Source organism: Schistocerca americana, chromosome 10 (genome assembly GCF_021461395.2).
Source record: "Schistocerca americana isolate TAMUIC-IGC-003095 chromosome 10, iqSchAmer2.1, whole genome shotgun sequence".
Taxonomy (NCBI): domain Eukaryota; kingdom Metazoa; phylum Arthropoda; class Insecta; order Orthoptera; family Acrididae; genus Schistocerca; species Schistocerca americana.
Genome location: NC_060128.1, coordinates 82,906,605 through 82,918,719, shown reverse-complemented (window position 1 = coordinate 82,918,719; position 12,115 = coordinate 82,906,605).

Here is a 12,115-nt window from a genome sequence, read left to right as displayed (position 1 = left end):
AATTTCGCGTCTGTAGCACGTCATCTCCGTGGTGTAGCAATTTTAATGGCCAGTAGCGTAATAATGATAACAATACTGTGCGCGGCACTATAGTTACTGTTGAGACGTGTTGTCAGTTGGTCGTCTATTATGAAGCGAGGAATGAAGCAATCTCTTCTCTATTGCAGAAAATTTCAGCAAATTGTAGAACACATTTTCAATAGATATTTAGAATTTGTGACATGTATGCCTCAGTTATACAGTCATCGATGTAAGGTACAAAGCACGACGTATAGAAATACGCATACCGGGTGGACTATGTGAAGTATCTGTAGTGTCTAGCGCACAGTGTCACGTGTTAATGGTAATAATTAAGAAAAATGTAATTATTGATAACTGATACAGTCATTAGTAAGAGTCTTATAAATTGTGATATTAACATGATCCTTTAAAAATAATTTACTTTTTATGACATTCACAGTCGAACCGTTTTGGTTCCCAACTGTAAAAAAATTTCATAGCACTACTTAAAGGTAATTTGCCTCAGGTTGCGGTGCATTCCTACAGAGATTTGAATTTCCCGCTTACCGAAAAACCGTCGAAGATAATGACGAGGGCAAGCCACTTTATGGAGATTTGTTAATAATGAAGCTCCTACTTGTTGCGTGCTTTCATTTAATATAAAGGTAGGTGGGGGTGAATAGCCCAGAGGCGCAGAAAAAATGGTTCAAATGGCTCTGAGCACTATGGCACTTTACATCTGTGATCATCAGTCCCCTAGAACTTAGAACTACTTAAACCTAACTAACCTAAGGACATCACACACATCCATGCCTGAGGCAGGATTTGAACCTATGACCGTAGCAACACCGTGGTTCCGGACTGAAGGGCCTAGAACCGCTCGGCCACAGCGGCCGGCGAGCCGCAGAAGTGGTCATCGCATTTTTATGCCCAGAAAAGTGTTGCTGCCTACCGGGAAGTCGTCCCAACCGTTTAATGTACTCCATCATTGTTGTCACTGATTTTGATACAGAAAGATTGTTGCGTTATTGTTTAGCAAAAATTTTCCTGGTTTTCAGTCTTCTGATGGAAGGTAAGTATATTTATGTTATTCTTGTTACCTCACTTACACATAGAGTAATGTTTTTTACAATATCGATGTTTAAACAATGTCACTTGTCTTATACGCTGGAGAGTGTAACACCTACAGCGCCTCTCGGTGTTGAAAAAACAAAAATAGCTCTCAAATTAGCTCCCATGACCTTAAAATATGAATTCACAAAATGACCCATGTCCCTCCACAAGTAGTAATCACGAAAAATAAAAAACAAGTAGAGGGAAATATCTAGTATAGAAAGCAAAAGAAAAGGAAAATTTAATTATAAATTTTAGTAACATGGGAAGGGGGAAATACAGTAGAAAATATCAAAATATTAGTTAATACAATACGTAATAAAATCAATATTATAGTCATAGAACGTAGGCCTGGGACATCAAATATGGTGTTTATTAAAGTACACTCCTGGAAATGGAAAAAAGAACACATTGTCACCGGTGTGTCAGACCCACCATACTTGCTCCGGACACTGCGAGAGGGCTGTACAAGCAATGATCACACGCACGGCACAGCGGACACACCAGGAACCGCGGTGTTGGCCGTCGAATGGCGCTAGCTGCGCAGCATTTGTGCACCGCCGCCGTCAGTGTCAGCCAGTTTGCCGTGGCATACGGAGCTCCATCGCAGTCTTTAACACTGGTAGCATGCCGCGACAGCGTGGACGTGAACCGTATGTGCAGTTGACGGACTTTGAGCGAGGGCGTATAGTGGGCATGCGGGAGGCCGGGTGGACGTACCGCCGAATTGCTCAACACGTGGGGCGTGAAGTCTCCACAGTACATCGATGTTGTCGCCAGTGGTCGGCGGAAGGTGCACGTGCCCGTCGACCTGGGACCGGACCGCAGCGACGTACGGATGCACGCCAAGACCGTAGGATCCTACGCAGTGCCGTAGGGGACCGCACCGCCACTTCCCAGCAAATTAGGGACACTGTTGCTCCTGGGGTATCGGCGAGGACCATTCGCAACCGTCTCCATGAAGCTGGGCTACGGTCCCGCACACCGTTAGGCCGTCTTCCGCTCACGCCCCAACATCGTGCAGCCCGCCTCCAGTGGTGTCGCGACAGGCGTGAATGGAGGGACGAATGGAGACGTGTCGTCTTCAGCGATGAGAGTCGCTTCTGCCTTGGTGCCAATGATGGTCGTATGCGTGTTTGGCGCCGTGCAGGTGAGCGCCACAATCACGACTGCATACGACCGAGGCACACAGGGCCAACACCCGGCATCATGGTGTGGGGAGCGATCTCCTACACTGGCCGTACACCACTGGTGATCGTCGAGGGGACACTGAATAGTGCACGGTACATCCAAACCGTCATCGAACCCATCGTTCTACCATTCCTAGACCGGCAAGGGAACTTGCTGTTCCAACAGGACAATGCACGTCCGCATGTATCCCGTGCCACCCAACGTGCTCTAAAAGGTGTAAGTCAACTACCCTGGCCAGCAAGATCTCCGGATCTGTCCCCCATTGAGCATGTTTGGGACTGGATGAAGCGTCGTCTCACGCGGTCTGCACGTCCAGCACGAACGCTGGTCCAACTGAGGCGCCAGGTGGAAATGGCATGGCAAGCCGTTCCACAGGACTACATCCAGCATCTCTACGATCGTCTCCATGGGAGAATAGCAGCCTGCATTGCTGCGAAAGGTGGATATACACTGTACTAGTGCCGACATTGTGCATGCTCTGTTGCCTGTGTCTATGTGCCTGTGGTTCTGTCAGTGTGATCATGTGATGTATCTGACCCCAGGAATGTGTCAATAAAGTTTCCCCTTCCTGGGACAATGAATTCACGGTGTTCTTATTTCAATTTCCAGGAGTGTATGTCATCTTAATAAGTAAACATGAAGGCGCAAGCAGTGTATAAATAGCCATATGTTGTAATTACGATACTCCAGTCTCTGCTCTGTTCTAGTTCGGAAGTTGTTTAGAATGTACAGCTTTAGAGAACAACAATTGGGACTTTAATAAATGGGGATCAAGAGTAGATGGTGACGAGATTGTTTTTGAGGATTGTCAATTCAAGACTTAAATTTGGGCATTTATCAGATTAGGTAAACGGGAAGGAGAATAGTAATCTCTTTGGCTTTAATGTCAATTCGTGTGAATATTTAAACGCTTTACTGAACTGAGAATTTTAACCGGGTTCGGACTTTGAATTGTGATAGTGGGAAACTTTAACTTCACGCGACTAGTAATCATAGTTAATGACAGTTTGCGGATATTAAATAGAAATAACTTATTTACCGAAAGTGACAGGATATTATCCAACATCTCTGATGCTAGCGGGAATCCTACTGAGACATCTAATTAAAGAACTTCTTTGAATGAGATCGTAAGAGTGAACCTATTTATTAATAATTCTTGTAAATAAACTGATGTTGTTAATTTGAAACATAATACAAGTCTTGAACATTAATTTAACTTGGATTAATAAACTTTAACGTTAGTGATCTACGCCAAGAACAAACTAGCGATTCGTAACTAAAACAATTGAACGAAAGGTTAAAGTATCGTCGTCTGTAAACATTGGTAGTAAAGCTACTAAATATTTTTTCTCTCAGAGTTAGGAAGACTATACGTGTAGTGTCCCACGTTTAACATTGGGTTTTAAAGGTAATCAAACTGATACTTAGCCGGGGCAATGTTAAATAAAAGTGAAACCCTTCTATGACAGTCGACGTGTAAAAAATTAAAATCAAACTTTCATCTATTAGACGAAAAAGCGAAAAGAGAAAAAGGGCTGCTACAAGAACCAAAGAAACTGGTTCACCTGCCCAATATCGTGTAGGATCCCAGCGAGCACACAGAAGTGCCGCAGCGCCACCGTGGTGTGGACTCGACTAATCTCTGAAGTGGTTCTGGAGAGAGTTGACGTGACGAATCCTGCATGACTGTCAATAAATCCGTAACAGTACGAGTGGGTGGAGATTTCTTGTGAACTGCACGTCGCAAGGCATCCCAGATATGCTCCACAATGTTCATGTCTGGGAGTTCGGTGGTCAGTGGAAGTGTTTAAACCCAGAAGAATGTTCTTGGAGACGCTATGTAGCAATTGTAGATTTATGGAGTGTCGCATTGTCCTGCTGGAATTGCCCAAGTCCGTCGGAATTCACAATGGACGTGAATGGATGCAGGTGGTCAGACAGGATGCATACGCCCGTGTCACCTGTCAGAGTCGTATTTAGACGTATCAGGGGTCCGCACAGCACACCAACTGCACACGCCCCACACCATTACAGAGCCTTCACCAGCTTGAACAGTCCTCTGCTGATATCCAGGTTCCATGGATTCATGAGGTTGTCTCCATACCCGTACACGTCCATCCGCTCGATACAATTTGAAACGAAACGAGTCCGACCAGGCAACAAGTTTCCAGTCATCAACAGTCCAATGTCGGTGTTGACGGATCCAGGGGAGGCGTAAAGCTTTGTGTCGTGCAGTCATCAAGGGTACACGAGTGGGCCTTCGGCTTCGAAAACCCATACAAATGATATTTCGTTGAATGGTTCGCACACTGGCACTAGTTAATGAGCTAGCATTGAAATGCGCATCAATTTGCGGAAGGGTTGCACTTCTGTCACGTTGAACGATTCTCTTCAGTCGTCGTTGGTCCTATTCTTGCAGGAACTTTTTCCGGTCGCAGAAATGTCGGAGATTTGAAGTATTGCCGCATTCTTGATATTCACAGTACACTCGAGAAATGATCGGATGGGAAAATCCCCATTTCATCGCTACCTCGGAGATGCTGTATCCCATCGCTCGTGCGCCGACAACACCACCTCGTTCAAACTCACTTCTATCTTGATAACCTGCCATTGTAACAGCTGCTCCAGACACTTGATGTTTTATATAGGCGTTTCCGAGAACAGTGACGTCTTCTGCCTGTTTAAACATCTCAGTAATTGAATACGCACGCCTGTACCAGTTTCTTGGGCGCTTCTGTGTATTTGAGGTTACTTAATGTAAAGACAACCTGCAGCCTGAATTACTTTACATACGAAATCCGATCATTCTTGCTGTACGCTGCATCGTATTTTCTCGCAGTGCACTGCGTATTTAACACGGCTTCCCGTCTCCCAACTTCGCTTTTCTGCAGCGATATCTGTGCCCGGTTCTATCATAACAGCAAAATTAACAGGTAACAAAGGGTTGATTGAGGTTCAAAGTGGAGTTTTGTTTGTATCCAAGCTTAACTGCGAATTAAACATGAGTATTTTTACTTCCACTGTACGCTTTGCGTTTCACCCCACCTTCGAAAACTTTGCGTTGTGAACTCTTTTACGGGATAAATCACACAAGCAGGAAACAAGCAACAAAGGCTATGCATAATTTACCTACAAAACCGTGAAATCAAAAGATTGTAATTTCTTTGATCATTGGCAAAATTTTAAGGAATTCATGAAACAAATGAAAAATCAAAATTAAAGACGACCGCGTCTTTATAAAGACAAATTGAATGTTATTCGTGTGTGGATTAAAATTACCGTGCCGAAAGACTTCCACAAAATGATTTCGAAGAAAAATAAATGTTCTACATCAAGATGGTCCAACTGTTAAATATATTACACAGATCGTTGTTACTCTTTTATAAGACTTATTGAAATGACTAGTTATTAAATATCTTTTTGTTTTCCATCCCAGAAGAGTATATAATTGTTCATTTTGTTTCATGAAAAACGTTTGGCTTCATCCGTACTCCATTCGCAAATGGTGCAACGTTTGTCGTTAAGACGTATTTGGATTTTTCACGTCACCGTCATTTTGCGAGATATAGTCTACCCGGGTGGAAGTCACAGGTTGCGTAATCGTTTCCTAAGCCTAGGCTGCGGACGTCTTTTACGAAAAACCATTTATCTCGCAGTTGCAACTAAGACTTGCAGATATAAATTGTTCCTAGAGTTACAGTGTGCCCATGGGTATTAATTAGATTTTTCTCCTGCCGTTGTATAGGCGAAGGAACTAGTTCTATGCGATGAAAGAATGTAATAGAGAGTAGCGTAATAAATTTGATACTATTTAATTACATATTTCTCCTGACGTTGTATTGGCGAAGGAACTGGCTCCATGCGATGAAAGAATGTAATAGAGAGTAGCGAAATAAATTTGATACTATTTACGTGATAGCATCAAACTGGATACGCACGTCTACACCAGTTTATTTGGCTATTCTGTGTATTTGCGGTTACTCAATGTAAAGACAAACTGCACCCTGAATTACTTTATATACGAAACCCGATCATTCTTGCTGTACGCTGCGTCGTAGTTTGACGCACTGCAGTGCATATTTAACACGGCTCCCCGTCACCCAACTTCGCTTTCCTGCAGCGATATCTGTGCCCGATTCCACCATAACAGGAAAATTAACAGGTAACTTAGGGTTGATTGAGGTTCAAAGTGGAGATTTGTTTGTATTCAATCTTAACTGCGAACTAAACATGAGTATTTTTAACCCCCCTGTACCCTTTGCGTTTCACCCCACCTTCGAAAAATTAGAGTTTTGAACTCTTTTACGGTATGAATTACACAAGCTTGAAACAACCAAGAGAAGCTCTAGATAATTCGCATACAAAAACCGTGAAATCAGAAGACTGTAAATTCTTTGATCATTGGCAAAATTTTAAGGAATTCATTAAACAAATGAAAGCTGGAAGTCAAAGTCGACCGCGTCTTTATGAAGACAAATTAGATGTTATTCGTGTGTGATTAAAAATTACCCTGCCGAAAAATTTCCACGAAATGATTTCGAAGAAATACAAATGATCTTGATAAAGATGGTTCTAGTGAGACATATATTATACAGATAATTGTTATTTATTTATAAGACTAATTGAATTGACCAGAGTTACTAAATATTTTTTGTTTTCCATCCCAGAAGAGCATATAATTGTTCATTTTGTTTAATGATGAACGTTTGGCTTCTTTTGACGTAAGATTACCTTAGGAAGAAGACTGAGTACGTAGTTCCTGTCATAATCGCCAATTCATCAGACACCTTACTAATCCATTTTTTTTTAAGTTTAAGCACGTTTTAGGTTGATCTCGTAAAAACTGACTGTGATTGTTAATAAACGAATGAAAATACACAAGCATCAGGTTTATCAAACGTCTGAACTAAAATCAGGCACTAGGAAGGATTACTACAAATAGAAAAGACAAATATTTTACCCTCGTAGCCGGAGTACCTATGTAAAAAAAATTGTCAGTTGTGTTTTTTTCCTGTATTGTAATTTTTATGTATAGGTATAAAAATTACAATAAAAAATGACAGTTGCGTTTTTTTCCTATATTGTAATTTTTATGTATAGGTATAAAAATTACAATAAAGGAAAAAACACAAGTGTCATTTTTTTTTACGTAGGTACTCCGGCTACGAGGGTAAAATATTTGTCTTTTCTATTTGTAGTAATCCTACCTAGAACGTGATTTTAGTTCAGACGTTTGATAAACCTGATACTTGAAAAAAAAAAAACTGAAGGCTTTCCAGCTATCCGTGCAGCTTACGTGTGTTGCCGGCTGTGGCTATCGTGTTTCTTTGGCGCTTCACCCGTATTCCGCATACTTCACCCGTACTCAATTCGCAAACGGTGCAACGTTTATCGTTAAGACTTCTCTTGGGTTTTTCACGTCAGTGTCATCTTGCGTGATATAGTCTAACCGGGTGGAAGTCACAGGTTGCGAAATCCTTTCCTACGCTTAGGCTGCGAGCGTCTTTTAGGGAAAACCATTTATCTCGCAGTTGAAACAAAGACTTGCGGCTATAAATTGTTCCTAGAGTCATAACATTTTCACGCGCTTCAGGTTGGATCCCTGAAAGTGTTGTTACTCATACGAGTGCGTTACCGTGTCGTATCGTTACAGTTTTTGCACTGCTTAACAGCGTTGGTATATCCGCTATTTCGGCGTTGGAGTTTTAGTAGTTATTACCCCAGAATAGCTGGGAAGTTTTTGGTGTGCGCAGTCCTCTCGCGCCGGGCCCCTGGCCATGTCAGGCGGACCCGCGCCCAGTATGGAGAAACTCGCGAAGCAGCCTTCGCGACCCTCCGACCTTTGCACTGCCGCCCTTCGGGGAGAACCGCGTCGGAAAAGCCGCTCGTCCCGGCCCCCCGTCGCGCACAATGCTCTGCCCACCTCGCAACGGGCGAAAGATCGCTTGAATCGCGCCAACCGCCACAAATCACCGGTGGACACAACCGGCACTGAAACCGATCATCATGAAGACCGTCCACCGTCGCGTGTCAGGGTCCGTTCATCCGCGTCGTCGTCGTCGTCCGACGATTCACCTGACCGCCTAGTGATTGATCTTTCTCGTAGTGAGGCGGAGAACACATCGGCTCTGTCTGACCACCACCCGGCTGTACCTGCACCCCCCTCTACGCCGTCCCGCCACCGTGGCGAGTCTTCGGGACACCCAGACCCAGTCGGAAAGTCCTCTGGCCGTCGCTCCAGACGTCCCTCCGCCCACGCGGGCTGTGGTGGCAGCGGATCGTGCTCCGATACCCCCCTGCCGGGGGACGCCGCACCGGATGGTCCTGTGGATGAGGAAATGACTCATGCTCCCGACCCTCCTTCTCAAGAGATCCCGTCAAGCCCTCTGAAGAAAGAGCGGATACCCCCCATTGTGGTATATAATGTCACTAATTACACGAAACTGAACACTGAGCTCCAGCGGCTCATTGTCGGCCAATTGAGAGCTGTTTACCAAAAAGATCATGTGAAATACCTGCTTGACAGTAGGGACGACTATCTTACCATTCTCGACTTCGTAAAATCAAAGGCGATGCCTTACTTTACCCACCAGACGTCGGGTAATCGCCGCACCAAAATCGTCATCAAGGACTTGCCACCAGAGGTTACGGCAGAGGAGGTCAAGGAGGAACTGCTTCGACTCGATTTCGAAGATCCTTTGGTCCACCAGTATAGCAAGAGAAATCCTGAGACCAAGGCGTTGATCCCCTGCCCTACCCACGTCGTCTCCCTTTCCCGGAGGGAGGACATAGAGCGGATTTACCAAATCCGGTATCTTCTGTACACGAAAGTCCGGATTGAATCGTACGAGGGCCGCAACGGGCCAGCCATCTGTCGCAAATGCCAACGTTTACGACATACTGGGAATTACTGTTCCCTGCCGTTGCGGTGTGTTAAGTGTGCTGGCCCACATTTAGTGGAGAACTGCACACTCCCTGCTTTGGAGAAACCTACCTGTGCCAGATGTTTGGGAACGACGCACGATCCCCACCACATGGCATCCTGGAGGGGGTGCCCTGTTTACCAGAAGGCACTGAAGTCTTCTCGTCCACCCAAAAAGAAACCAAGAACAAATCGACCTCCCCCACCGGTACGGGACATGACCAACTACCCTGTTTTGCGGGGTCAGCCTGGTGCACTGTCCTCAGCAGCCACTCTGGTACCAGCCACTCAGGCACCAGATGGTTCGGTGGCTCCTGTGCCCCTTCCTGCCCAGACTCCCACGACATCCTTTGCTGCTGCAGCCCGGTCTCCTCCTCATTGTCTGTCTTCCGTGACAGCTCCCACTGCTCACCAACTACAGGAGCCAGCTGCAGCTCCCTCCAGTCCATCTGTGGCTCTGTCTCAGCCCTCTGCCCCTACCCCCACTCTGCCTACTACTACACCTGCTCCTGCGCGCCGTAGGGGCAAGCAGACCACCCAGGACCCTGCCCCAGTGGTGGAGACTGATGCGTCCTTTCGGGCGGATATGCGTGAAATCCTCCAGGTCATCTCCTTTTTCACGAAACCCCACATCCGGGCTGTTATTCGTGACACTGCACAAAAAATCCGTCAGTCGGAGGACGGGCTCTCCAAGGTCATCGCCCTAGTGGAGGGGCTTAGTCAAATATTGTTGTAATGGCGAATGGACCTCCACACCACCACCAGCCCCCTCGGGATCTTGTCACTTGCATTTTTAATGCCAATGGCATAAAACGTATGAAGACGGAATTGAACACCTTTCTCCATGACTATTGTGTGGATGTTTTACTGGTCACAGAAACACACCTCAAACCGGCAGACGATTTCCGCCTTCGCAATATGGTGTGTTACCGCTCTGACCGCCTCGACCGCCGTGGTGGAGGCACAGCTGTATTCCTCAACAAAGCTCTTGTCCATACCCAAGAGATTCTCCAGCCAATGGAACACATAGAGGCCACAGCAGTTACCATCTCCACACGCCTTGGTGCGATTACCTTTGCAGCAGCGTATTTGAGCCCAAACAAGCCACTGCTGGAAGCAGACCTACGCACATTGTCATCCTTTGACAGGCTTATCATTGGGGCAGATCTCAATGCCAAGCACCCAGCTTGGCATTCTCGCGTGTCTAACCCCAAAGGCCGGCTCCTCCTTGACCTGGAGGATACTTTAGCACTATCAGTCTATGGCCCCCACGAACCTACCCATATCCCAGTCCGTACTAACTGCCAGCCAGACGTTCTGGATGTGGCCATCTTCAAAAACATCACTGCTCAGTTTTCGCTGGAAGTTATCCACGAACTGGCCTCTGACCATGAGCCAGTACTATTGCACCTCACCAATGCTGCCCTTTCATTTGATGCTCGTTCCACTGCGACCCTCACCAACTGGGACAAGTTTACCAGGGTTCTTAATAACACCACTCGACACGACCTCGATTTGACAACACCGGCCAATATAGTCCGTGCTGTGGATTACCTTACCACCAAAATACAGAAAGCAGTGAAACTCTCCACCTCCACTCCACCTCGAAATTTAACATCCCTGGACGACTTGCCCCCTCTGTTACGAGAGCTGAAGGTGCAAAAGAACCGCTACCGCCGGAGGTGGAAGCAGTTTCGTGACCCCCAGGACAAACGCCAAATGAGACGCCTCCAACGCGAATTCAGCCACCGGCTCGCCGAATGGAGGTCTGAACAGTGGGAGGACAGGATGTCCACTTTCCTACTCCACCAAAACTCTGACTGGGCTGTAATTCGCACCCTGCGGCGTTCTAAGCCAGCGACTGCCCATCCTATTCGCACAGCAGCGGGCTTGTCATATGATACCCTGCAAATTGTCGAAACGCTGGCAGATGCGTTCGAGGCCCAAAACTGCCCTCTGGTCCAGGACCTTTCTCCGAACGAACTACAGGAAGAACATGAGGTCCTGACAGCTGTTGCTGCATTCCGCAACCGCCCACCCCAGTCTGCTCCCCTTCTTACGTCCATGGCAGAAATTCAGCGCATCCTTCGACGGAAACGTGGCCGGTCGGCCCCTGGATTGGACGGAATTTTAAATGAACATCTTTGCCACCTTCCCCGCACACCACTCATCTTGTTCACCAAGATTTTAAACTGTTGTCTCACATCTGGCCTTTTCCCCCCTCAGTGGAAACAAGCCAAGCTGATTGCGATCCCCAAGAGGTTCAAAGACCCTACAGTCCCCACCAACAACAGGCCCATCAGCCTCCTAAACACTATGGCGAAGGTCCTTGAATCTGTGATCCTTCACCGACTTTCCCAACCTCTTGCAGCAGCTGGGACGATCCGTCCTGAACAGTTTGGATTCACTTCGCACCTCTCGGCGGAACTTCAGGTCCTACGGATCACTGAACACATCAGCAAAGGCTTCAACACTGCCAAGTCGACAGCTGCCGTTTTTTTGGACTTGCAAAACGCCTACGATAAAATCTGGCAAGACAACCTCGTACACAAGATGCTGACACAGACCCCTATACCGGATATTTATGTCAAGATCGTGGATGACTTCCTCCGTGGTAGGACTTTCCTAGTGGCTCAACGGGGAATGCGTTCTGGCATTCGCCAGTTGTCGGCAGGCACTCCGCAAGGATCGGTGCTATCTCCCATCCTATTTAATATCTATGTCAATGATATGCCGGTCATCCCCGAGTGCCACCTTGCACAATACGCTGACGACACAGCGCTATACACCACTGGTCGCATTACTGACGCCGTCGTCGCCCGCCTCCAGCGACAGGTGGACGCCACTATCACCTGGTGCCGGACAAACAAAATAGCTCTCAATGCCGCC